Below are 27,742 nucleotides of genomic sequence, written 5' to 3'. Positions count from 1 at the left end.
TACATTTGTATTGTTTATCTTCCTATTACTTTTTATGCATTTTCCATTAAGGATATGTGACAACATATCTAAAGAAAATGAAATGTGTTAAGTAAATATAGAAACATGCAACAAATATGTTCGATGAAATTTTCTTTAAACTCTCATTTCATTCATAAATCAAATGTGTACATGGAAATGTATACATGAAATGTATATAAAAAATATTCAACTACATGAAAATTAAAAAAGTACAAAATAAACAAAACCTACTCTACTGGTGGCTGAGGAGGAAGGTCGGGTTGCTCGGGAATCAAGTTTGGAGTACTAAATTGGCACCCTACAAGCCTTCCTCAAGATGCTCCAAGAGTGTAGTGTTTAGTGTTAGTGTAGGTGCTCTAGACCCAATTAGATTGGGCATGTTGTACAAATAGACGTAATGACGTCGATATGACGAGGAGTCATCATAATGGAAGGAGTTTCCTAAAAATGACATTTGATTAAATTAGGAAGGAGTTTCTAATTTAATGATTTTCTATTTGTTGGAGTGGCAAATAGGAAATAAAATATTTTTGGGCTTAAGTTAATATTTGGACTAAATTAGATTTGGGCCAAATATTAAATTAAATATTATATTTGGACTAAATTGGATTTGGGCCAAATATTAAAATAAATATTATATTTGGACTAAATTAGATTTGGGCCAAATATTAAATATTATATTTGGACCAAATTAGATTTGGGCCAAATATTAAATAAAATATATTTGGGCTTGAATTAGATTTGGGCCATAATATTTTATTTAACCTATAAAAGGATTGGGCCATTTAATTATATTTCTAGTTGGACTAGAATAAGCCCACTTATGATTCTAATTAAATTAGAATTAATGGGCTAGCCAATCCATTAGGATTTTAGAAACCCTAGGATATTTCATTATAAATATCCTTTTATAGGTTGCCCATTATTGAAGTGATTTTTGGTGTCATTTTTCAAGAGTTGAAAAACACATTGCCATTCACTCTTCCCCGTTTCTTTTGGCATCGATTTGAAACGTGAGTGTTCTTTTACCGTCCATATACAAGCCGCGCAAAGGAGAAGGAGCTAGCACTCCTATTCCGCTCTCCTTGCCAACGGACGCGTGCCGCGTATCACGAGTTAGAGGCCGGACGCTTGGACGGCTCGAATCCGCGAACGACTCGATAATCTAAAGGTTAGATTTATTTATTTGTTTGTGAATGATTTGATTTCGACGTTGATCCAATCGCCGGGATCGAGGTAAGGTTCAAAATTTTTGAACTACGCTGCTTGCCCCGTAGCGATCTTGCTTTACTTTCAGTGGTATCAGAGCCATCATCGAAATATTTCAATTCCTTACGTACGGATTCGGTTATGTTGTTATTTGTGAAATAAGTAAATGATTGTTGCGTTTGTATATTTTGGATTGCAAAACGTTTTTGGGTGAAGGGCAAAAGATCGTGTATGACACGAAAAAGGGCGAAACGGGGTTCGGGGTGTATACGGATGCACCGGGGCGTTGAAAGACGCAGCTGAGCGGGGCCCGCGCGTGCTGGACACGGCCTGGGGCGGCCTGGGCGCGCGCAGGGCCCGGCCAGGCGCGGCCCTGCGCGCTGGGGCGGCCACACGCGCGCAGGCGGCCCCAGCCGCGGCCGCGAGCGCGCAAGGCGGCCCCAAGCGTGGCCGCGCGCGCGCATCGCGCGGCCGGGCGTGGGCGCGACCCGCGCGCGGCCCGCGGGTTCGACCCGCGCGCGGCCCGCGGGTTCGACCCGCGAGTGGCTTGCGGGTGCGACCCGCGACCCGCGCGCGCCCTTGCGCGGCCCGCGCGGCCCCTACCGCCCGCATGGGCCGAGGCCGCGCGCGCCCCATGCGAGCCCAGCGCGCGCCTGGCGCGCCCCATGCACGCCCCAGCCGCGCCCAGGCCTGGCAGCATGTTTGACATGCTGCCCAACCGCCTCCCGGCCCCTCCCGCTCCCTCGGGCTTCGGTTTGACCCTTCCCGGGGGTCCCCGTGAAGCATCCGGGCCGACTCTTCAGTGGCCCAGTGCGTTCCGTTCTCTTTGGTGGGGCCCTGCCAAATTGTTTGGCTATTTTTATTATTTTTATCCGATCCATGAGTGTATGACACTTATGGACCGTGATTAAAAATGGGCTAGGGCCATTAATTGGGTTATTTTTAATTATTGGGCTGCTAGTGTATGTTTGACATACATTGGTTGATCCAAGGCCTGTTGAGCCTTGTTAGTTAGACTAATGGATGGAGCCCAAGCCCAACACAATTAAAATAATTTTGTTTTTCCAAAAATATACAAATTTTTCAATTTATTGAAAGCGTTTCATTAAGATTGAAATAGATGCGACAATTAATTAACATAATCTAAATGAATCAATTAGATTGATTGCATGGGTGTATGGTATGGATCGAGTTGACCATTTATTTTATGTTGGGAATGAATGCTTGTAAATTTAGTTTTTGAAATAGGGCCTGCGTGTCCTGCCTCTCTTATACTCTGATGTACATTCTCTTCTCATCTCACTCCCCCCGAATGTAACTCGGGGTTTCTGATTCTATGTAATGTATGTAGAATAGAATAGAGTAGCGATAGTTGTAGTTTGTATGAAGAGCAAGAGATGGAGCCAAATTGAAGACAAGATTCGAAGACCAATGATTGATTGAAGAATGTGCTTATGAAGTAAGATGTGATTCTTCACCTAGGTTTGACCCGCTAGCTTCCCTTCTATGGCTCGAGGGGGCTAGCCGTAGTTATCCATACCATACACCGGTTTGAGTCGTTTAGTATGCATTATTAATTTGATTAATTGCATGTGATGAGACCTAAATAAATAAATAATAAATCCCTCATTAATATTAAGCCAACTTGCCTTCCATCATTATGAAGCATTAGGTTTCTAGCTGGCACTTGATTTGTTGAGTCACTCAAGGTCATGTGTCACCTATGATTCCTATGCTTCATGGGCCATGAGATGTCCCTGAATGATGGGTTCGACTTAACTAGAAAGGTGGGGTTTGTTAAGTCACTCAAGGCCTTACTGAGTATAGAGGCAAAGATTGGGAGTCACATAAGATGTGCTTGGCAAGGAGTTGTCAACCCAATGAATCTAGGAGTTGCATGGAGATGCAATTGGTAGCAAGTACCTACCTAATCGATCCTAGCACAATTTGTTGAGTCACTCAAGGTTGTGCGAGGGGAGATGGGATCCTAGCTCACTAGGAAATCTTCCAACGGGATTTCACGAGTTATGTCTTGAGGGTGGCAAACTCGTAGAAAATAGTGGGAGCAATCATAAAATGTTACTTCTTACAATTTATGATTTCGTAATTCAATATGATTATAATAATATCTCTATTCAGTTGTTGATCCAGAATGTCTGGAAACATGTCGATAAGATCGATACTCGAGGGCAATAATACCTTCAACGGACTAATTTCTATGACTGGGAGATCATCTTGAGGATAGTCCTCATGTATGATAAGATTCTTTATGCGATAAAGAGCTATCTTCTTACGAAGCCACCAGTTAAAGAAATAATAGCACATTAGGCCTGGACGATGCACATGGGTGATATGATCATCGCTTGATATATCGTCTTGGCTGCCATGACCCCGAAACATAGGTCGCCACATAAGAGTTATGATGCCTATGAGATCATGGCTAGGCTCAAGGATCATCTGTTGAGAAGCATGTCATGGAGATGGTATGTTTTATCAATAGGTTGCCAGAGCTAAACTTGGGTATGGATGCAGAAACTTACCCCAGACTTGGTGCTACAGTCCTTCCCTAAAAGTTATGGATAAGACTCTTGGAGAGTAGCTGTCCATACTAAGGGAGACCGAGCTTAAAATTGATTATAGGCCAAGGGAAGTGTTCTCTTAGTTAAAGGGGCCCAAGGCGCACAAGGGCAAGCCCAAGAGTAAGAAAGCCAAAAGGAAGAAAAGTTCTTCCATAGCGCAATTTGGAAAAGTCCAGAAGATCAAAAACCCAAAAGGGCAAAGAGGATGCAATCTATCTCCACCGTGATAAACCGAGAGGTGTAGAGTAAGAAGAGTTCTACTCAAGGCACTTCAGGTATTTATGTTATTGGAATTAATCTATTTACTTCTGATCAGTCCACATGAGTATTAGATACTGGATCTAATGCTCATACTTACACCTTCGTGTATGAGCTTAGGAGTACGAGGAGATTAATAATAGGAGAAGTGTACCTACACGTGGTAAATGGATCAAAAGTTGTTCCATTAGTTGTAGGGACCTATTTATTGACATTATCCACATGGCTTGTGTTAGATTTACATAACTGTTACTTTATTCCTAGTTTGACTAGGAATATTATTTCTATTTCTTGTTTGGACAAAGATGGATTTTCATTTTTATTTAAGAACAATAGTTGTTCATTTTATAAAAATGAGTTGTTTTATGGTAAAGCAACAATATGTAACGGTTTGTATATTCTTGATGTTGATACTCCTATTAATAACATAAATATTAAGCGACTGAAATCATGTGATTTAAATAGCACTTATTTATGGCATTGTCGCCTTGGCCATATAAATGAGACTCGCATATCCAATTTGTATAAAAATGGATACCTTAGCACATTTGATTATGAATCATATGGTGCTTGCGAATCTTGTTTACTTGGTAAGATGACTAAATCTCCTTTTAAAGGAAAGGGAGAGAGGGCCACAGAAGTGCTAGAGCTTGTGCACACTGATGTGTGTGGGCCCATGTCCACCCAGGCTCGAGGTGGGTATGTCTACTTCATAACCTTTATTGATGATAGATCACGTTTTGGTTATGTGTATCTCATGAAACACAAATCAGAAGCTTTTGAAAAGTTCAAGGAATTCAGATTTGAAGTAGAGAAACAAACTGGGAAAAGTATCAAAGTACTTCGATCAGATCGAGATGGTGAATACTTGAACAGTGAGTTTCTAGATCATCTGAAGCAGAATGTGATTCTCTCACAATGGACTCCACCTAGAACATCATAGATGAATGGTGTGTCTAAAGGAGGAATATGACCTTGTTGGACATGGTCTGGTCCATGATGAGTCGCGCTGAACTCCCTATTTCATTTTGAGGATATGCAATCCTCACCGCGATCTTTGTTTTGAACAGGGTTCCAAGTAAATCAGTTACTCAGACTCCATATAAGATATGGAAAGGAAAGAAGCTAAATTTGTCTTTCCTTAAGATTTGGGGTTGTCAAATTTATGTTAAACGTGTTGACAGTAATAAGCTACAACCCAAATCGATGAGATATCTGTTTGTGGGATATCCAAATGGATATTACTTTTACCACCCATGTGAACAAAAGGTGTTTTGTTGCCAAGCATGTGGTATTCCTTGAGAAGGAATTCTTAGATGCTGTGGCTAGTGGGAGGAATGTTAAGCTCGAATAAGATTCGAGGCGAACCACAAATAAATACTCCCCTCCAGGAACCCGAGAAAGATCACACACAAGAAGTTGTGTCAACTCCCCAACCTTCTACACAAGAACCTCATAGGTCGATGAGGGTTCGTCGCGAGCAAGAGAGATATGGATTTCTCATCTCGGCACATGGAGATGTGCTTCTGGTTGTGAACGATGACCCTACTATCTATGATGAGGCAATGTCTGACATTGACTCTGGGTTATGACAGATGAATGACAAAATAGCTTTCCTTAAAGGAAACCTGGTCGAGGATGTGTATATGACACAGCCTGACGGTTTTGTTACTCATAAACATGCAAATAAGATTTGCAACTTGCAAAGGTCCATTTGTGGACTAAGACAAGCATCCCGGAGTTAGAATCAATGTTTTGATGAAAAGATCAAAAAGTTTGATTTTTCACAAAAGGGAAGTTGATCCTTGTGTTTACAAGAAGATTAGTGGGAGAGTGGTAGTCCTTTCAGTCCTATATGTGGACAATATATTGCTCATAGGGAATGGTGTTCCCATGATGCAATTAGTTAAAATATGGCTTTCAAAATATTTTCTCCATGAAGAATTTGGGAGAAGCAGCCTATATTCTGGGAATAAGGATCTATAGAGATAGATCCAGGAGGTTGCTAGCACTCTCCCATAGCGCGTACATTGACAAGGTGCTAAAGAGGTTTAGCATGGAAGATTCTAGGAGGAAAAGTCTTCCCATGTCACATGGAATACATCTCTCCAAGGCTATGTGTTTGAAGACACAAGATGAGAGAGATAGGATGAGTCGAGCGCAATATGCCTTGGCTATTGGCTCGATCATGTATGCCATGTTATGTACGAGGCCTGATATCGCATATACTTTGAGCATATGTAGTAGATATCAAGCTGATCCAGGTGAGAAACACTGGATTGCTGTGAAAAACATTCTTAAGTACTTGTGAAGCGCTAAAGAGATGTTTTTTGCCATATGGAGAATTAGAGCATACCATGAAGGGGTTCATGGATGCTAGTTTCCAATTCGACCATGATGATTTTAAATCACGTACAGTCGAAATTCATATTCTGCCTATATGGCTGGGCCATGAGTTGGAAGAGTTCCAACAAGAGATAGTGGCAGATTCAACAACTGAAGTCGAATACATAACAACCTTCGAAGCAGCTAAGGAGGTTGTATGGATCCGTAAGTTCATTGATGAACTTAAAGTGGTGTCCAGCATTGTTGATCCAATAACAGTTATTGGGACAACAAAGGAGCCATCGCGTAAGCGAAGGAACCACGGTCTCATCAACGGACCAAATTTGTATTGCGATATCACCATATGATAATGGAGATTATCAGCTGTGGTGACATATATAGAGAAAGTGTCGACGGATGACAACGTCGTAGATCTCTTGACTAAAGCTCTGTCCCAGGAGAAACATGAAAGTCATGTTCGATCATCAGGTATAAGATACATGAGTGATTGGCTCTAGTGCAAGTGGGAGATTGTTAGTGTAGGTGCTCTAGACCCAATCAGATTGGGCATGTTGTACACTGACAATTGTAATCATGTTATTATTTGAATAAGGAGTTATTCAAATTCACAAGAAGTCATTCTATTAGTTTCTTGTTATTATTGTAATAACCGAATGAAACTAGATAGAAGTCCATATGATGTATACTGTGAATAATCTATAAAGATGTGAGATGATGCATCACAGTTTATAGACATCATTAAACGTCCCAAGTCGTAGCAATGTCAAGAATGGACATTGACAATTGCGGTAAGACTTGTATGTGCTATGTTTTTGCTATGTGATAGCAATGGGGGTCTCACACCCATAGACATGGGGATGCCTAGACAAGTACATAGGTGACCAATGTTGGAGAACGTGTCACTGGACATGACTCGCCATGAGAATCCATTTTGGTTATATGTTGATGAAATTCTCATACGAGATGGGTGTAACTAATCCTTGGACCTGAGGTTGTCATGGTCATCTCATAAGAAGACTGGTATGCTTTGACATCGTTTCGATGGGCCTAGACAAAGGCTGCACGTGGGCGATCGTTGGGTATATCATGAGGCTTATGGAGATGGGTGCATAGCCAAAATGGGACTCGTCTATCCCTTGATAGAGGATGATGTATCTAAGGCGCCTTCGGTGGATATTCACTTTAAATCCATGGCCATGGTGAAAGAGATCAATAAGGAGTTATTGATTCACTTTCTATTAAGTGAAGATATCCGAAAGACCGAAGAAAACTCATGTGATCATTATCAAGCAACACATCGCCATACTTGAGATCACATAAGATGCATTGACGAGAGGATCGTATTACACGGTAACCATGCTCGTGAAAGGTTATTTGCGGATTATGAATCCTTCTGAATAATTGGGTAGGCATGACGCCTTGCTAGAGGCCAATCTTGTCTTATGTGTTCGTACCGACACATTGCCAACATATTCGGAAGCCTAATGAGTCATACGCAATAGGCACGGTCCCTGGCTTAAACCAGGAGAGTGGACGTATGGTTAAGTGGGACACTTCGACAAGAAGTTGTGCCGTCGTAGGTTCTCACGGAAAAAGAACAAATAGACGTAATGACGTCGATATGACGAGGAGTCGTCATAATGGAAAGAGTTTCCTAAAATTGGCATTTGATTAAATTAGGAAGGAGTTTCTAATTTAATGATTTTCTATTTGTTGGAGTGGCAAATAGGAAATAAAATATTTTTGGGCTTAAGTTAATATTTAGACTAAATTAGATTTGGGCCAAATATTAAATTAAATATTATATTTGGACTAAATTGGATTTGGGCCAAATATTAAAATAAATATTATATTTGGACTAAATTAGATTTGGGCCAAATATTAAATATTATATTTGGACCAAATTAGATTTGGGCCAAATATTAAATAAAATATATTTGGGCTTGAATTAGATTTGGGCCATAATATTTTATTTAACCTATAAAAGGATTGGGCCATTTAATTATATTTCTAGTTGGACTAGAATAAGCCCACTTATGATTCTAATTAAATTAGAATTAATGGGCTAGCCCAATCCATTAGGATTTTAGAAACCCTAGGATATTTCATTATAAATATCCTTTTATAGGTTGCCCATTATTGAAGTGATTTTTGGTGTCGTTTTTCAAGAGTTGAAAAACGCATTGCCGTTCACTCTTCCCCTTTTCTTTTGGCATCGATTTGAAACGTGGGTGTTCTTTTACCGTCCATATACAAGTCGCGCAAAGGAGAAGGAGCTAGCACTCCTATTCCGCTCTCCTTGCCAACGGACGCGTGCTGCGTATCACGAGTTAGAGGCCGGACGTTTGGACGGCTCGAATCCGCGAACGACTCGATAATCTAAAGGTTAGATTTATTTATTTGTTTGTGAATGATTTGATTTCGACGTTGATCCAATCACCGAGATCGGGGTAAGGTTCAAAATTTTTGAACTACGCTGCTTACCCCGTAGCAATCTTGCTTTACTTTCATTTAGATCTTGTAGAGCCTCAATTATCCTCAAATCAGTATTCGTCTCACGCACTTATGGACTCCATGGCCCAAAAAGGTTGGCCATGTCATCCACCAATATGGAGTCTAAATACTCCTTAGGGTCACAAGGACCTAGATCATACATTTTTCAATCTAAGACCTCAAGGGATGTCATTGAAAGTTAAGCAAGATCGCTATGGAACAAGCGGCGTAGTAGAAAATTTTTGAACTTTGCCCTGATCCCGACGATCAGATCAACGTCGAAATTAAAACAATCTCATACATAATAAAATAAATCTAACCTTTAGATTTTCAAGTCTTTTGCAGATTCAAGCCGTCCAAGCTTCTGACCTCTAACTTGTGATACCCGGTATGCATCCGTTGGCAAGGAGAGCGAAATGAGAGTGCTACCTCCCATTTCAAATCGATGCCGAAAGAAACAAGAAAGAGTGAATGGCAATTTTTCAACTCTTGAAAAACCCACAAAAACTATTCTTTGATTTGGGAAACCCATAAAGGGGTATTTATAGAGGAGCAGGATCTCATAGAGTTTCCTAAATCCTAATACATAAGGGTCAGGCCATTTATCCTAATCTGACTAGAAACTTAATTAAATGGCTTAAATCCAATAATAAGGTTAAATTAATATTTTGTCCAAATCTAATTTATACCTAAATATAATATTTAATTTAACATATGGCCAAATTCTAATTTAGCCCAAATATTAATTTAATTTAATATTTGTCCAAAATACTTTATTCAGCCAAAATATTAACTTAAGCCCAAATATATTTTATTTTCTATTTGCCACTCCAACAAATAAAAAATTATTAAATTAGAAACTCCTTTCTAATTTAATCAATTGTCATTTTAGGAAACTCTTTTCTTTATGACAACCCCTCGCCATATCGACGTTATTATGTCTATTTGTTCTTTTTCTGTGAAAACCTACGACGACACAACTTCTTGCCGAAATGTCCCACTTAACCATACGTCCGCTCTCTAAGTTTAAGCTAGGGACCATACCTATTGCGTATAACTCATTAAACTTCCAAATATATTGATAATGTGTCGGTATGAACACATAAGACAAGATTGACCTCTAACAAGGCGTCATGCCTACCCAATTATTCAGAAGCATTCATAATCCGAAAAAAAAAACCTTTTACGAGTATGGTTACTATATAATTTGATCATTTCGTCAATGTATCTTATGTGATTTCAAGTCTAGCGATGTGTTGCTTGATTATGATCACGTAAGTTTTCTTCGATTTTTCAGATATTCTCACTCAATAGAAAGTGAATCAATAACTCTTTATTGATCTCTTTCACTATAGCCATGGATTTAAAGTGAATATCCACCAAAGGCACCTTAGATACATCTTCCTCTATTAAGAGATAGACAAGTCTCATCTTGGTTATGCACCTATCTCTATAAACCTCACAATATGCCCAACGATCACCCATGTGCAATCTTTGTCTAGGCCCATCGAAACGATGTCAAAGCATATTGGTCTTCTTATGAGATAACCGTGACAACCTCATGTCCAAAGATTAGTTACACTCATCTCGTATGAGAATTCCATCAACATATAATCAAAATTGATTCTCATGGAAAGTTATATCTAGTGACACATTTTCCAATATTGGTCACCTATGTACTTGTTTAGGCATCCCCATGCCTATGGGTGTGAGACCCCCACTGCTATCACATAGCAAAAACATAGCACATACAAGTCTTACTGCAATTGTCAATATCTATTCTTGACATTGTTACAGATTGGGACATTTAATGATGTCTACAAATTGTGAAGCATAATCTCACATCTTTATAGATTAATCACAGTATAGATTATATGAACTTCTATCTAGTTTCATATGATCATTACAATAATAACAAAAAACTAATAGAACGACTTCTTGTGAAATTGAATAACTTCTTATTCAATAATAAATATGATTGCAATTGTTAGTGTACAACATGCCCAATCTGATTGGGTTTAGAGCACCTACACTAATAGTCACCTCAGAGGTATACACTAACTTGGGATAGGTCTCCCCAAGATGTTTCGTGTCCAAAAAGTGATGGGCCAAATAGAACCTGCATTTAATGAACCTACTACATAAGCTTGCTTATGCTTGAAACAGTCCTTATAGAACCTATATTCCTTCACAGCCCTAAAGAGTATGGCATCAATGCCTCTTTCCCTATCTTCTTACATGCACTTCATTGCTTGTATCTATTATTGTAACTCCAAAGCACTTGTTAATTCCTCAACCACTAGGTTGTGGTCTTGGCATAAAGCGACATATAAAGCTTTAGTCTTCTCAAGCTGTTGATGTTGTCCCTTGGCCATGCACCTTACTCTTTGATTTTTGTCTTCCAATGACAAGTTATTTATTTTAGGTCTTCCATTTCGACTTCTAGGCTTTAGATTTGGCCATGGAATCGCTAGTTATCATGTTTCTAACGCTCAACCTCATCCCTCCACTTTGCAATGTCGGAGTGAGCTTGTGCAAGGTGAGTATGATTTTGGCCATTCGCTGTGACCATCCCTTGAATACCATGTCAATTCAGAAAGTGTTGTTGTTGGAATACAACAATAAAAATTTATTGGGTTGGGGAAAACTCAAAAAAACTTGCTAGGGCCTAGCACGAAGGTAGTGCGAGGCTTATGCTGTGAGATAACGCCAAAAGGGCCAAGAGCCGCTTTAGGGATGGCTCAATCCATTGTTCGAGGAAGCAAGAGAGTATGTAGAGCAAGGCTAAATTCACTATTTGGGAGAGTGGGAGAAAACACCCTAAGAAGATCACCTAAGGAAAGGCCACTCGAAGGGTCTTCAGAGCTGAGTGGACTTAAAGGGTCTTCCATGCTGGCACCAAGAGAAGGTGTTTGGAAGTTCTGAGAGGCCTTCTATAAGAGTCTTCACTGTCTAGAATTGATGGGTGTCCAGAAGAGCTGCTTGGTCTTCCAATTTGTGAGATAAGATGCAATCAAAAGGCACACGTGGATCTCTCTTGTGCGGGCCCTTTGATGCCCAAGTCAAATGTTGCCATCATGAAAAGATGTTGATGTATATGTGATGTGATGCAAATGAGGGTCTTTGGAAGAGCAATAACTCTTCAGAAGAGGTGCTAAAGAATTGTTTGAATGTTTCATACGAGGCTTCAGGATTAGGATCCCCTAAGATGTAGGGACATGGGATATTTACACTTGTTGAGTGACTAGGACATGTGGCGCATGCACGAAGACACGTGGTAGGACCTTTCAAGTAAGACTGCACGAGTCTTCGGGTGTCCCAGGTTAGACTTAGAAGGTTAGAAGAAAGCCCTCCGAAGACTGGTCTTTGGAGGAATTAGGCTTAGAAGGGGGAGGTCAGTTTATTAAGGAACAACTTGGGCCAAGCTATGGGTGAGAGGTCTCTCGAAGGCCTTCGGGAGGTAGCTTGATCGGATGGCTAGTGAGGCGCTTGGGCTAAGCCTTCAGGGTCGCAAGTCCCCGAAGGGTCCTTAAACTCGAAGACCTTTTCGAGAGATGGTCTCTTGGGTTAGGGGAACTACCATTTTGAAGAGGTATTCCCAAAGGCTGTGTAACAATACTAAATTATTGTTTCTAGAATACAACAATCAAAATTTGTTAGTTCAAAAGAAACTTGGAAAATGCTGGTAGAAGGTGATATGAGGCCTTGCTATGAGACGACGCTAAAAAAGGCCAAGAGCCTCTCGGAAAATGGCTCAATCTTTTGTGTGGGAGAGAAAAAGTATAAATAGGGCAAGGCTTGATTTTCTGTCTGGGCTAGCGAGGGAAAACATCTTGTGAATCACCCTGAGAAAATCACTCTGGGAAGGGTGACCCAAAGGGTCTTCGATGCTAAGTGTACTTGAAGGGTCGTCCATGCTAACACTGGGAGAAAGGTCACTAGGAGAGCTGTGAGGCTCCAGACAAGGTGCTTGGAAGCTTTAAAAGCCTTTTCGGAAGAGTCTTTGTTGTTTGAGAGAGCTAATGGGTGTTTGGAAGAAATGCTTGGTCTTTGAATTTGTGAGGTAAGAAACAGTCAAAAGGCACACGTGGATCTCTCTCGCGTGAGCCCTCTGATGCCTAGGTCAAGTGTTGTCATCGTGAAAAGATGATGATGTAGATGTAGTGTGATGCAGAGGAAGGGCTTCAAAAGAGCAAGAACTCTTGGGAAGAAGTGCGAAAGAATTGTTTGAGTGTTTCATCTAAGGCTTCGAGATTAGGATCCCCGAAGATATAGAGTCAGGGATATTTATACCTGTTAAGTGACTAGGACACATGGCACACATGCACAGAGACACGTGGCAAGACTCTTCGAGTGACGGTGCACGAGTTTTCCAATTTCTTGGGTTAGACTTAGAAAGCTAGAAGAGACCCCTTCGAAAACTAGTCTTAGGAGGAAGGAGGCTCGAAAAGAGGTAAGCTAGGTTATTAAGGAATAACCTAGGTCAAGTTGTGGGAGAGAGGTCTCCCAAAGGCCTCTAGGAGGTAGCTCGATCGGATGGTTGGTGAGGTGCGTAGGCTAAGCCTTCAGGTTAGTAAGTCCTTGACAGGTCCTTAAAGGAGTTAGCTAGGTCTTCGAGAGATGGTCTCTCGGTTAGGAGAACTACCCTTCAGAAGGGGTCGCCCCGAAGGTTATGTAACAACAATGGCTCCCCACTCTTGTCTTTGACTGCAAGTTAAAGGGAAGAGTTCATGAATTTAAAGGGGAGTTACCCTAGAGAGGCTTAAACTAGCTATGTTAGTTCTTCGAAGGAACACGGGTCTTTCAAAGGTGTAATGCCCCACTTTTTCCCGAGCATTAAATAGCTTAGGAATTTCGGGAATATTTTTTTTCAACATAAACTAAATATAAATCATTTCCCGACAATCCCGTTCTACCTTCTCAGCTTACCAAAATAAGAATCAATAAGCTGAGATAAGTAATCATCACAAATGCAGAAGCAATAATCGAAACCTGATATGGTACATACTGAATTCACTTTATTCATAACATGGGAAATCGTTCCATAACTTAACGTCATGTAGTCAATACTTAAATACATGGAGACTCATTTATCTGAGATAGTAACTAAATATCTCGAATAATAATACATGACATACTTACATCTTACAAGTCTAATCCTCAACGGAACATAAGACTAAAGAATATTTGTATCTTCATGATGAAGCAATATAACGTAACCGTATGCTGAATCCATTGGACACGTCATCACGTGCCATCACATCTCCACCACTTTCTTACTTGAGTTATAAGTCTGGAACATTTGAATGTTCTAGGGGCATAACCTAATTAGAAGATGAATATTCTAGTGAGAGTCTAGAAACATGATACATGAATACATGATGCAATAACATGAACAATCATATGCTCTAGTGTAGCTTTCTTAGCCTACCAGCCAGACACGGAACCCTAGGTAGAATCCCGACCTGCTTCCAGGATAATCCTATCATTGTTCCATCAATTGCCCTTAGGGAATTACGACTACACTATCAGGGTGACATCCCATCCTGACACAAGTATCGATATGCCAATAATATCATGCCGAATGAAATATCATAACCATCGATGCAACAATATATGTATAGATATGACAAGATGTGCATAACATACATATAACTTAGCCACTTTCATGACTATCATGCTTAACATAGACAAAATATAACATGTATAAGCTTTTGGGAAAAACCACTCACCTTTATCACGAAGTTTGGAATACCTTGAAAAATGTGCACCACCTCGATTTGCGTGTCCGATCTCTATTTTTGTGCCAAACCTAAAAAATTGCACAAATCACTAATCCTTGAGCACAACAATCCTATAAATCATATTTATTCACAAAATATTTCAATACATCAATTTCTTCATATTTTTCTCCATTTTCTTCTCTAAAATTCTAGATAAATACTTCTTTAGCTATTTTCTCAAATTTTTTTTCACAACAATTCATAATATTCAATGAACTTTAAAAGAAAATTTCAGAACTTACCCCAAAGCTTCATTTGCACGCAAAACATCAAAACTTTTTGCACGCAAAACATCAAAACTTTTTGCACAACCTTCTAGATCTCTATTTTATAGGAATTTAGCAATTTTTTTCATATTTTTCTAAGCCTGGACGTGCCCTCATGCACCCCCACTTGCGAGGCTTGGTTGGCGCGTGCACTGCACGCGCCGGTCGTCATCTTCGACGAGATTCCGACCAACTTTGGTTTTTTTGTCATATCTCCTTCATTTGAGCTCCGTTTTACCTCCCGTTTGAACCTACGCTTTCCTCTATTCATCCTCTACAGGATTATAGTTTCAAACGCCTTGATTTGGGACTTTTTTGACTACTCAAATCGATTTTTCGGTGAAACCTATTTTTCCGATGAAGCTTTATATCTCCCTCATCTCTCAACGAAAATTACTCAAATTTTTCAGAAATGATCCTCTGGACATGGGGAACAAAAGCCCATTATCCAATGCCCTCAATTTATTCCCAAATTCTCGGATCTAAGAGTTTAAATTTCTTCTTCATTTCAGCATCTCCAAATACCTCTATTTATAGTCAATTTCGAGCCTTCCAATGCTCATGGCTAGTCAATCCAACCTCCCTGAGCCTTCTACCTGCCCCAAATTAGTCCAAAAAATGCCATCAAACACAGATTCAAAGCATCAAAATTCCAGCCAAGAAATGGCCGAAAATCATGCAAAATCAGTCACCCTCGTGGCCAATGTTGGCCTAGGCTTGACCCAAGAGCATCCTAGGCTACTTTTCTCGAGTCTTTTTCCACCAAATTCAGTGATAGTAGGTGGTGGAGGAAGCTTGGTCTACCATGGCAAATTGCTCCATCTCCAACTTTTGAAAAATTGCACTTTTACCCCTATTTTTTTCTCATTTTGCATTTTGGTCCTTTTCTTGAAGCGCCTGAGCTTCCTAATATTTCCATTACGACCCTCAAGTCCTAAACCTTCCATTTCATCCCTGAAGATTTAGAAACAATGTATTTTCAACCTCCCTCTGACAATTTTAGGAAATTGCACTTAGGCTTGAATCTTCATTTTGGCTGTAAACCCTTTTGTTTCTTCCTAAAACCATTGAAGGGTTGTTCTACATACTAAATATGAACCTCCTTGGGGTTTCGTTGGCCTTTCGAAAGTCTCCTATGACAATTTGATTTTTTAGCCCAAATCATAGTTGTATTTTAGCTATACCGAAAATCGTTCATAATCCAATTTCTTCTGATGCCATAAATTATGCCTCAAAATGCTCATTAATACCATATCATTTTCCTCACACATTTCTGCTCCAGGGCACTCCTTGCAGTCAATTCGGTCAATTTTTTGGACCATTTAAATACCAATCTTTCCCAAAATTTTATTTTTCTAATAAAACACTTATTCTCAAATAATCTCAATTACTTGGGTATTATAAAAGGGATGGCAGTCATTGGGGTTTTCGAAGGGTTGCAACACTTTACATCACGGAAGGCTTCAAAGAAAGCATAAAAAGACTTACGTGCGTAATCATTACAGTGACAGTTATGTTCCCAAGAGCCTCGCCTATGTATAGTGGGGGTCCCTTTGCGAATCCTACTCGTTGCCGCTAAATCCCCGAAGCTCTTAGCAATTCTTCAGCACCTCTTCTGAAGAGTTCCTACCCTTTAAAAGCCCATCATTTGCATCACACTACATCTGCATCAGCATCAGCATCTTTTCACGATGGCAACACCTAACTTAGGCATCGAAGGGATTGCACAGGAGAGATCCTCGTCTGCCTTTTGATTGCTTCTTGCCTCGCAGATCCAAAGACCAAGCATCTCTTTCGAATGCCCATCAGCTTTTCCAGACAGCAGAGACTCTTCCAGAAGGCCTCTCAATGCTTCCAAGCACCTTCTTCGAAGCCTCACAACTCTTCTAAAAACCCTCCTCCTAATGCTAGCACAGAAGACCTTTTGGGTCCACTCAACTTTAAAGATCCTTTGGATGGCCCTTCCTCAAATGATTCTCTTAGGGAGATTCACAGGGTATTTTCTTTCATTCTCCTACACAAAGGATTGAGCTTTACCCTACATACTCTCTTGATCTCCCAAACAAGGATCAAGCTAGCCCCCAAGCGGCTCTTGGCCTTTTTCGGCACTGCCTCGTACTTCCTTTTTCCCAGGTCCTACCGACTTTTTCCAAATTTCCCCGAAACCAACAAATTTTGATTATTGTATTCTAGCAACAACAATTTGGTGTTGTCTATAGCAAACTGTACTAAAAATCTTCCAAGATGGTAAGGAGAAAGAGGTCATCACATGCTAGACTGCTATCACAGCCCGAGGCTACTCACACTAGTCTTATCTGATGTTGCATCTTTTTGTATATTAGTTTTGATGATGAAAAATACTATTGGCTAAATCCCTAAGCCATGAGTCAAGGTTGTGGTTTTCAACATATATCAATTTCAATATCAAGTATTATTTTGTTCAAATGAAACCCAAGTTAAGTTCATTCTTATACATATGGAGATTTGCAAGAATAAGTTGATTTAAAAGAATCTCCTAAAGTAATTTTCAAAATTAGCCTTGAAAATAAGTTGATTTAAAAGAATCTCCTAAAGTATTTTTGAAAATATTTTCATTTTGAAAAACTATCTCCCAGTATTTCGATTTCTAATATCCATAGGTATTAAAATGATTTTTAATAAATTTTTCATGAAATAGAAAGTATGTATTTTGAAGGTGGTAAAATTGTTAAATCCTGAGTTTGTACTAAAACTAAAATTCTACTTTCTTATTGTTATGGATTTTGATTTTTTGGATATTTTTGTTGAATCTAAATAGGGAGTACTTTCTTATTTACATTTATGTATTAAAGTAAATAGAAGGTAAAATATAAATAATAGAAAATGTAAATAAGTTGTGATGTATACATGTTATGGATTGTACTGTCAAGCAAATCCTTTTGAAACTCTGTCATGTTTTTGTGCATGTTTCAAAACCCCTTTGAAAAGCTTTTCATGTTTTCTAAAGTGTATATGCTATTTCGAAACATCTATGTATTAGCATTGTTTCAGGTTTTGGATTATGTTTCGAAACCTATATGTCATGTTTCGAAACCTCTTAACAACAGATCATTCAAAATCGAGATACATGTGTGATGCACTTTTATCTTTATCAAAATAATTTTCAATCATTTGATTAATGCATTCTCTATGCTATGAGATTCAAATTCAAATTTGAATGTGAGTGCTTTTAATTAATCATAGTGGGGAATAGATTATGTCTCCCACTCATTGCAAGTCCAGCTGGAAAGACTGTATGTTTCGAAACATGAGGAATATGTTTCAAAACCTTAGTGTAAATTTGTGATGTTTTGAAACATGTATGCTATGTTTCGAAATCTACTTTTTTGTCTTGTCTCTGACGGCTAGATTTCTATCTCTTGACATAAATAGCAGGTGTTTAAAGACAAAAAGAAGTAACAACAAGTGAGCACACATTAGAGACACACACACAAGTACAAGTAGTGATCAAAAGATTTTTATTGAGCTCTCAAAGAAGATCCATCTACATCTTAATCTTGTGCATTGCAAGTGTGAAAGGAGAAGCAAGTGCAAACAAGGAGTCTCATCTTTTCAGCTCTCCTCACCTCAAACCAAGAGGTTTGTACAGTTATTTGGTAAGGCATTTTATTACATTTAATCTATTGGGCAGTAAAGATAAAACTTTACTTATCTTGTTAATGTTGTAAGGTTTGAGTTTAGCTTTAAAACTCATTGTGGTGTAAAGGTTTGAGTTGAGCCTAAAACTCATTGTTTCAAAGATTTGAGCTGAGCTATAAAAACTCATTGTACAAGGTTTTGGGGTGAACCATAGTAAAACCCTTGTTGTGGTTGATCACTAGTAAAAGTGATTGGGATTGAAAAATCTTTCAAGTGGGTAAGCTTAAAGGTAGTGGACTAGGCGGGGTACCGAATCACTATATATCTTGTGTACAGTTACTCTTTCGTTTTTGCTTATCCTTTATTGCTCATGTTTTCAAAAGAATTGTCTTCAAGGACTAAAACATATTTTCCTTGAGCATTAGCTTACATATTCATATAAGTATATATTTGATCTCAAACACCTTTAGTATACTCTTACTTATGTAAATCATCTTTGCCAAAGATCATTATTTTGAAATACAAGCTCAAAGATTTCGAATCTAGCAAAACAGTGAGGTATATTTTGAAACATATATAGTAGGTTTTGAAACCTACTTAACAAAAAGGTTTATTTTGAAACATATACCCTATTTTTCAAAACATAGTATTCTGCCATCAACTATTATTTTAATTATCAAAACATTTATATGAATCTCAATTCACCCCCCCTCTTGGGATATATTTTCCATCATTAGGACTAACACTCTCAGACAACAGGAGACTGCCACTAAGGAATATCCTTCAGTTATCTTCCTAGAGCCACGCGTATCTAGCCTTGTAGCAAGACTATCTAAAAAAGACAAGGGGCATTATCCGTTTCTAAACCAATAAAATTATGTTTCTAATGTTTCACTAAATAATTAGTGACGGATATTTTTGTTCTGTCACTATTAGAGATGAATTTTTTTTGTCTCTGACTTTAGAGATGGAATTTTTCCCGTTTCAAAAAAAAAAGTCTCTACTTTGATCGTGTAATCAGTCTCAAAATTAGTCAAAATTTTCATTTAGAAACATCATTTTTTCCATTTCTAATGTTAGAGACGAAAATCTTTCAGTCTCTAAATTGAATTAGAGACAAAAGAAATTTCGTCTCTAAAGTTAGACATATTTAAAAAAAAAAAAAACTAATCGGGTTACCGTTCATGGTAAATTCTGACGATTAGAACCGGTCATTGGAATCGCCATGGTTTAGTGACCAATATACCCAAAAACCAAAATGATCCAACAATTGAATCTCAATAGATCTGAAAATTAATTTTTTGGAAAAAGGATGCCCATTTTTGGAAGGGCATTGGCCACTGTTCATAACAAATTCTAACAATCAAAACCAATCATTAGAATGACCTTGGTCACCAGACCAACATACCCAAAAACCAAATTAATCTAATGTTCGAATCTCAATAGATTTGAAAATTAATTGTTTGAAAAAGGTTACTCGTTTTTGGAAGGGCATTGTCGACCAACATCTATGGCAGATTCTGACGATCGAAACAGATCATCAGAATGGCCTTGGTTTGGTGACTAATATACCCAAAAACCAAAAATGATCAAACAATTAGATCTCAATAAATCTATAAATTATTTTTTTGAAAAAATGCTGCCCATTTTGAAGAGCATTACTGACCATCGTCCATGGTAGATTCTGAGGATCGGAGCTGATCATTGAAATCCCCTTGGTTTGGAGATTGACATACCCAAAAACCAAACTGACTCAACAGTTGGATCTCACTGGATTTGAAAGTTAAAATCATAGAACATTAAGTTCTTACCTTAAATCAGAGAAACTCTGGTTACTAGCATCTAGGACAATAATCAGTGGCCGGAGGAAAGAGGAAGAGAAGGCGAGCTGATGTTTGGCAGCTGTTGGCCAGGGAAGAAAAGGAAAAAGAGACACAAGAGAGAGGGAGAGGAATAAGTGAGGGTGGAGGAGAAGAGGAGAAAATAATGAAAGGCATGTATATAGAGAGAGAGAGATTAAGAGATGGAAAATTTTCATCTCTAATTTTCGTCTCTGTTCAAATTAGAGACGGAATTTTCCACCTCTAACTTAGAGATGGGAATCTAATTTTCATCTCTAACTAAAATAACAACTAGAGACGAAAATTTTTTTATCTCTAAAATCAGAGACGAAAATTTTCCATCTCTTATTCTATTTCTGACAAAAAAACTTAGAGTTTTTTTCGTCTTTGAGAATAGACAAAAATCAGAGATAATAATTTTTGTCTCTGATTTTGGAAAACTTTAGAGATGAAAGTTTTTTGTCTTTGATTCCTTCTCTAATATAAGGCAAAATTTAGAGACATAAAAATTTCTGTCTCTGATTTCGAAAAACTTCAAAGTCGCAATTTTTTTCATCTCTAAACAGGGCACACCTCCCTTACACACCCTCCTCTTGCAGTGCTTGGAGGTTCCTTCGGATAACAAGGACATCCCTTCGGGTAGGTTCTTGATCCTAGTCACCCCAATAATGTGCTATCCCTTAGTCATTCTGCTACCCCCAAGGAAATTCTCAAGCCCAAGCTAACATCCTTGGGGACGTCTGAAGTGAAGATACCTCTAATAATATTTCTTATGGAGTTCTAGGAGCTAGAAATGAAGTGTGACGATTTGAAGAAAAGCCATGAGGATAAGTCCAGGGTGCTCAAGCATTTGACTAACTTGGTGCGAAATCTTTTGCTTACCATTGAGGAACCTCTGTCAGCTAGATGCCCTACCTCAAGAGGGATTCGTATTGGCACTCCACCTAGATAAACATTCGCTCAACCTCCATGTGTACTGCCAACAACTCCACAGGGATGACAACCCCATGTACCTACTCTTGAAGAGTTATATGTAGAAAGGCATAGGAATGCTAGCAAGGGAATTCCTCATGAGGAGATATATAGTGGGGAAGCACCATGTCTACTAAGGGTGCTCAAATGCTGGTACAAGAACCTTACCTTCACTTTGCCAAGGTTGCTCCTTCTGTTTCTTTGGGGTTTGAGATTAGGAGGCTAGTGGAGGAGATTTTCAAGTAGAAGAAGGTGGTGATAGGTTATAATGAGATGCATCGTCGAAGAGTCCCCTTTTCTACCAAGTTATTAAGTTATCTGCTCCCTTCGAGGTTTAAGCTCTCGGAGCTGCCTATGTATGCAAGAAAGGGAAATCTCATTTATCATATACAACGATACTAGTTGCTAGCATTTTTTCATGGCTCGGATGACGCCACTATGGGTTGCGCTTTCTCCCAATCCTTGGCAGAGCACGCCTATGTCTTGTTCAGTGAGCTCTTGCATGGGTACATCTCCTTATTTGAGTAGTTGTGAAGGGAGTTTATTGCAGCCTTTGTTATCAATGCCCCTAGGAAGAAAGATCCTACCTACCTCGTTAGCATCAGCAAAAAGCCTGAGAAGACGCTTCGGTAGTACATTGACCATTTTTAGAATGCCACCTTGGAGGTTCATGAATTGCATGTGGGGATTGCAATCACGACCTTGCTTCAAGACATTAGCTTTGTGCCACTCAGGGAGTCTTTAGCCTTTGACGAACCAACGTCATTGGTCGAGCTATTCGTCCGAGCCAACATATACGTGGTACATTTGGAGATTCTGCATACCTTTGATCCCCAATCGAGCTAGTGCAAGAAGAAGAGAGCGAATGGATGGCGAAGGGCCTAGATAAAATGAGACAAAGGCCTCAAGACTTGAGGACTTTGCCTGAGCTAGGATTCAGGCACACACACCTCTCTCAGAATCTCATATAATTATTCTTTCTTCCATGGGGAACACAAGCGTTATCAGTTTTCCTCCTCCCTCTGATAAGCCAAGGGGTATAGACATGAATGCCTTTTGAAAGTTTCATTAATGCTCAGGCCATTTAATGGAGGATTGCCATGTTTGACCTAATCAAATTGAGTAATTAATCAGGGAGGGTAAGTTGGACCAGTTTACGCTTGATGGTCTAAACCAGCCCCAAGACCAGTAGAGGGGCTTGAGTTCCAGTGACCAATAGCAATTAGGAAGACCTCCTAAACCTAATTGTGTCCGATGGAGGAAAAAGGCTAACAATATTTGCAATCGACAATAGGGCACTCAGTAGTGATAGTAGAGACCTTAAGGGGGAGAGACATTTACACCCCTAATGGACAATGAATCGATGCAACAACACATCCACATCATATTTCGAGGCGAGACCTCAACTAACGACACTTTATCAGCAAGAAAGGCATATACATAGCCCTCCACATGGATTTGGTGGTTCAAGGAAATTTGATGGGGAGCCTATCACCTTTACTCTTATTAATCAGGGAAACATGCTAATGCCACATGATGATTATCTTGTCATCTCTGTTGTTATTTCCAAACACCCCATTGATTGAATTCTTGTGGAAAGCAACAGTTCCATTAACCTAATCTATGTTCATGATTTTACGTAGCCCACGAATAACACACAAGTATACACGATCAAGACAAGTAAAATGATGAGTACAGATTGTTCCCACGGAGATTGGTAACTAAACCTCTTAATTATTAAAATTAGTAAGAACTAACTATATTTGGATAATTGATTACTCAAAGAAATTAAACCCTAAATTGTGCAAATAGAAAGAAAAAAATCAAATAACTAACAATTACTTAAATTCTAAAGAATTAAAATTCAATTCATTAAAACTAGGGTTTTATAAATTCATCTAGCAAATCCACTTTATCGTATTACGTTATTCTTGGTTGATTAGGTTACGAACTTTATCAATCAAGCACTCTAGTTGTGCGTAATGCTAAACCGCCTAAAGAAAAGCCTCCAGCTGCGAAGGCGCAATGTTAAAGGCCCACAACTGAACTACGTTAACACAATCGAAACCCCTGCCACCATCATCTCATCATCATCATGGTCAGTGTCATTGTCATCATAACTGCATCGAGTCTCCATACCTTATGAACCAAGCCACGAAAGCAACCCCCCTTTTGTGGACATAAGTGCAATGCTAAATCATCAATCAAAATCTTTTCTTATGGACTTAGGTTGTCTCTCACCAAACCGTGTTACCAAAATCTCGCATAGATGTAGGTTGGCTTTCTACTGAACTGTGGCAAACAAAACACTAAATCTACAGATGTAGTGCAATTTGAACCGTAATAACAAAATCTCGGGACTTTCATACCCCGCAAAGCCTAACTTCGATAACAATACGAAACTTGGGGTTTTCGTCCACTTCAGTGGTTCCTACACAGAATATAAGCTACTTTTCGCTAAACCATGACATTAAAACCTTATCATGGACGTAGGTTGAGAAGGCCAAACTACGTATCAAAATTTCACTCCATGTTGAGGTAAGCCTCCTCTTAGAACTAAGCCATCGAAAGCACAAATGTAGGTTGGTCTTCACTAAAACTGTGGTACCAAAATCGCCTCCCATAAATGTAGGCTTTGTTCGATCTTTTGGTTACAGAAGTAGGCATCCCGCATTGAACCACTTCAACAAAATATTTGGCACTCTTCTTGTGGATGTAGATTATGTCAAATCATGAAAACAAAACCATGGTTTTCTCACGACATTCTAGTTGTAGAGGTAGTCATCACATGTCGAACCATCTTAACAAAACTCTCTGGTATTCTATTGTGAATGTAGGGAAACCCAAACCATAGAAACAAAATCTCGACATTCTTACAACGTGAGCCTCAAAAGTACACTGAGAAGACACAATACACATCCTATGTTTCCTCTTACACCATGGAAACTAATATTTTCTTGCACAAGGCAACCACCAGCCTCTCAACTCATACTAGGGAGTTATTGTATTTTTGTTTGTTGTTATTGTTATCATGGTAGGGAAATAATAACGGACATGCCTTGCTGCAACACGCATATTGTCTCGATGTGAGGCATCACTTAAACGCACTCCTTCCATATTTTTTACTCTAACCTCTATGGGTTGGCAGGATCTAGAAGGAACAAGCGATGAACCAAGTGCCAAGTATCCCTTACCTTGCTACTTTCACTTTGCATACATACAACCAAGAGCAACTCCTTAGATGTCTAAAAAAAATCTTGTGATCATTCATTGTGCTTTTTTTTTTTGGTATAATTTACAAAAATTTTCCTACATAATCAAAAAATTAAACACAAAGGGTTCCTATTATAGGGCTTTTGAAGAAGCCCATCAAAGAAATTGGCGGGTGCATCAAAAGCCCCAAAGTAAATCACAGATTGATCCATTCTAAAAGGCCCTAGCAGTTCCTATGTAACACCCTCTCTCCTAGAACTATTGAGGAGGAGGTGTTACTGAGAAAGAGATAAAATAAAAACTCACAATAAACCTGAAATCTTGAATCATTAATAAAATTGACTAATTGAACACATCCTAACTGAAAAAACATCTCAAACTATACTGTAACAAAATTTTGAACTGTATGAGGTTCAACATAAACTGAAACAATAACTATTGACTAAGTAAATCCCTCAACTGAAAATATAAAATACTCTAGAAATTTTCAGAAATCTTTTGTTCTTGAGTGGCTCCCCATACACGCTCTACTGCCTGACGCTGCTAGGCCCGACGTCTAAAACTACCCTACTAGGACCTGGAATGGTGAAGAATACAAGGTGAGCCACAAGGCTCAATAAGTAATAATCATGAAATAAAACTGTAGCTGAATCAAGGATCATCAATACTCATAAAGTATTAACTGATCTTGCACTGAGGGATTATTCATCAACTGTATAGTTGCACATATATGATAAGTATCAATGCACATATATGATAAGGATCAATGCACATAATCTGTATAATGTAGGTAAGCAACTTTGGCCCATTGGCCCACATAATCTGAAATTAAAACTGAAACTGAATTTTAACTGTACTGTGGGCCTTACACTCTTAGCCCCCTGGCCGACACCAAGCAAGCGAAACTGAAACTGAATCTGAAACTGAACTGTGGGCCTTGTGCCCCGCGAACTAAGTCACCTCATACAATGCAATGCACATAGACATACTTGCACACAATATGAAGTGCTCCACATAAAGTCGTGCTCCATGCTCATACCATAATGTATGCACATAATATCATGCATGCCACATAACAATGCTAGGCACAAGATATAATCTTCATCAAACTATTGTTTTGTATAACTATTAGGACTCTTGATTAATTGAATAAGCATGCGAGATTTATTATATTCTGATGTGGGATTTCAATATTTATGAATATTTATCCTTGGATTCAAATAATGACTTGCATTCGTATAATAACTTGCATTCGGATATACTTAGGATCACATTCGAATATTATACAGAGTATTCGGATATGAGGCTTTTAGATATGAGGGTATTCGAATATCATATGCTAGCATTCAGATGCATGGCTTACACATTCGAATAAGATTCAAGTCATGTGAGATACTTCATATTATGAGACATACTCGAATATCATTAACTTGTATTCAGATATAATGGAAAGCATTTGGACATTGTATATGGGCATTCGGATATCACACTCATATTTGCATTTAGATGGGAGAAAAGGGTATCCGGATGTAGGGTACTCATTCGAATATCTGAACCATCTTCTGGAGGAAAACATACGATATCAATATTCTTGTTCTAATGGAAACCCACCATAGCTACACCATTCTGAAAGAAACTTGGGTGATTAAAATCCAATTGACATGAAACAATATCTAGAATGATTCAAAGATCACATTGAAAGAAATTGCTGAACAAGAAACGATACAGACCTTGCAAAATCAAAGTCTGAGAGAGACAACCCACTGAAAGTAAGTATATATAGAAATCTATTAAATTGTACTGGAATCTAAGAACGAAAAACTTGCATAGGGGAAGAAGAAAGAACTTGCACTAAAAGAACTGAGAACTTGCAACGAACATTAAAGAACTTACAACGAATATTAAAGAACTTGCCTCTAAAAGACAAAGAGGTAGTAGGAACTTGCAGACATAAATCCTATAAAGAAAAAGGATTGCAGGAAGAGAACTGGTCTCTAAAAGAAAAACAGGTAGTAGGAACTTGCAACCCCAAAAGAAAGAAGAAATAATAGGACTTGCACTCCAAATGGGAGAATGAGTAATAGAACTTGTAATCCAAAAGGGAGAAGGAGCAATAGAACTCACAATCCAAAATGTAGAAGGAGTAATAGAACTTGCAATCCAAAATGGAGAAGGAGTAATAGAACTCACAATCCAAAATGGAGGAGTAATAGAACTTGCATACAAGAAGAAGTCTAAACTTACAACTGCAAGAACAAGATATAAGATCTTTTAAAGAAGACTTGCACCCCAAAAGATAGACGGATATAAGAATGTATCGAAACTTGCCTCTAAAATGAAAAAGAGAAAGAATTGCCTCTAAACGAAAAGGAGGTAGTGAGAACTTGCCTTATAATTCTTGACTGGACTCGAAATTTGCAACGCAACTTCTCCTACTGAAATCCTCATAGTGTTGCAACTTCTCGGACTCTCTTCTTCTTCTTGTGGCGTGAAAAGAAACATGAACTATATGGGTATATATATAGAGGAGAAACCCATAAGTCCTAATCCTTTTACACTTTCAACTCCTAATCCTTTAACAACTTCACAAGTCCTAATCTTTTTACACTTTCAACTTCTAATCCTTTAACAACTTCACAAGTCCTAATTCTTTTACCCTTTCAACTCCTAATCCTTTATCAATTTCAAACCCTTAAAGCCTGTTCTCTTTGGTGTTTTCAGTGCGTTTTCAGTTTTTAATTTTTCAAAACACTGAAAACATGTTCTCTTCTTTATTTTCAAAAACGTATTTTTGAAAACAAGAAAAAAAATTGTAAAGAAAACCCAAAACAACATTTGTTGTTTTGGGTGTTTTCTATGAAAACACACAGAAAAGTTGAAAACACAAAAAACGCAGAGGCTCCCCCCCCCCCCCCCAAACCCTTCACAAATTTCTCTTCTCTCTCTCTCATCTCCTCTTTCTCTCTCGCATCGGTTGTCGACCGCACCCTCCATCTCCGTCGCTGCCATGAGCATCGTCGACGTCGCTCACGACAGCCGAAAGCCACCATCAACCACCCTTCCGGCCATTCAATCTTCCTGGTTCATCCTCCAGCCACGATCGCTATTCGTCCTCAGCCACCACTGTCGTTCGTCTTCCAGCC

Source organism: Diospyros lotus, chromosome 9 (genome assembly GCF_014633365.1).
Source record: "Diospyros lotus cultivar Yz01 chromosome 9, ASM1463336v1, whole genome shotgun sequence".
In the NCBI taxonomy this organism is placed as follows: domain Eukaryota; kingdom Viridiplantae; phylum Streptophyta; class Magnoliopsida; order Ericales; family Ebenaceae; genus Diospyros; species Diospyros lotus.
Note: the sequence above shows the minus strand (reverse complement) of the source record.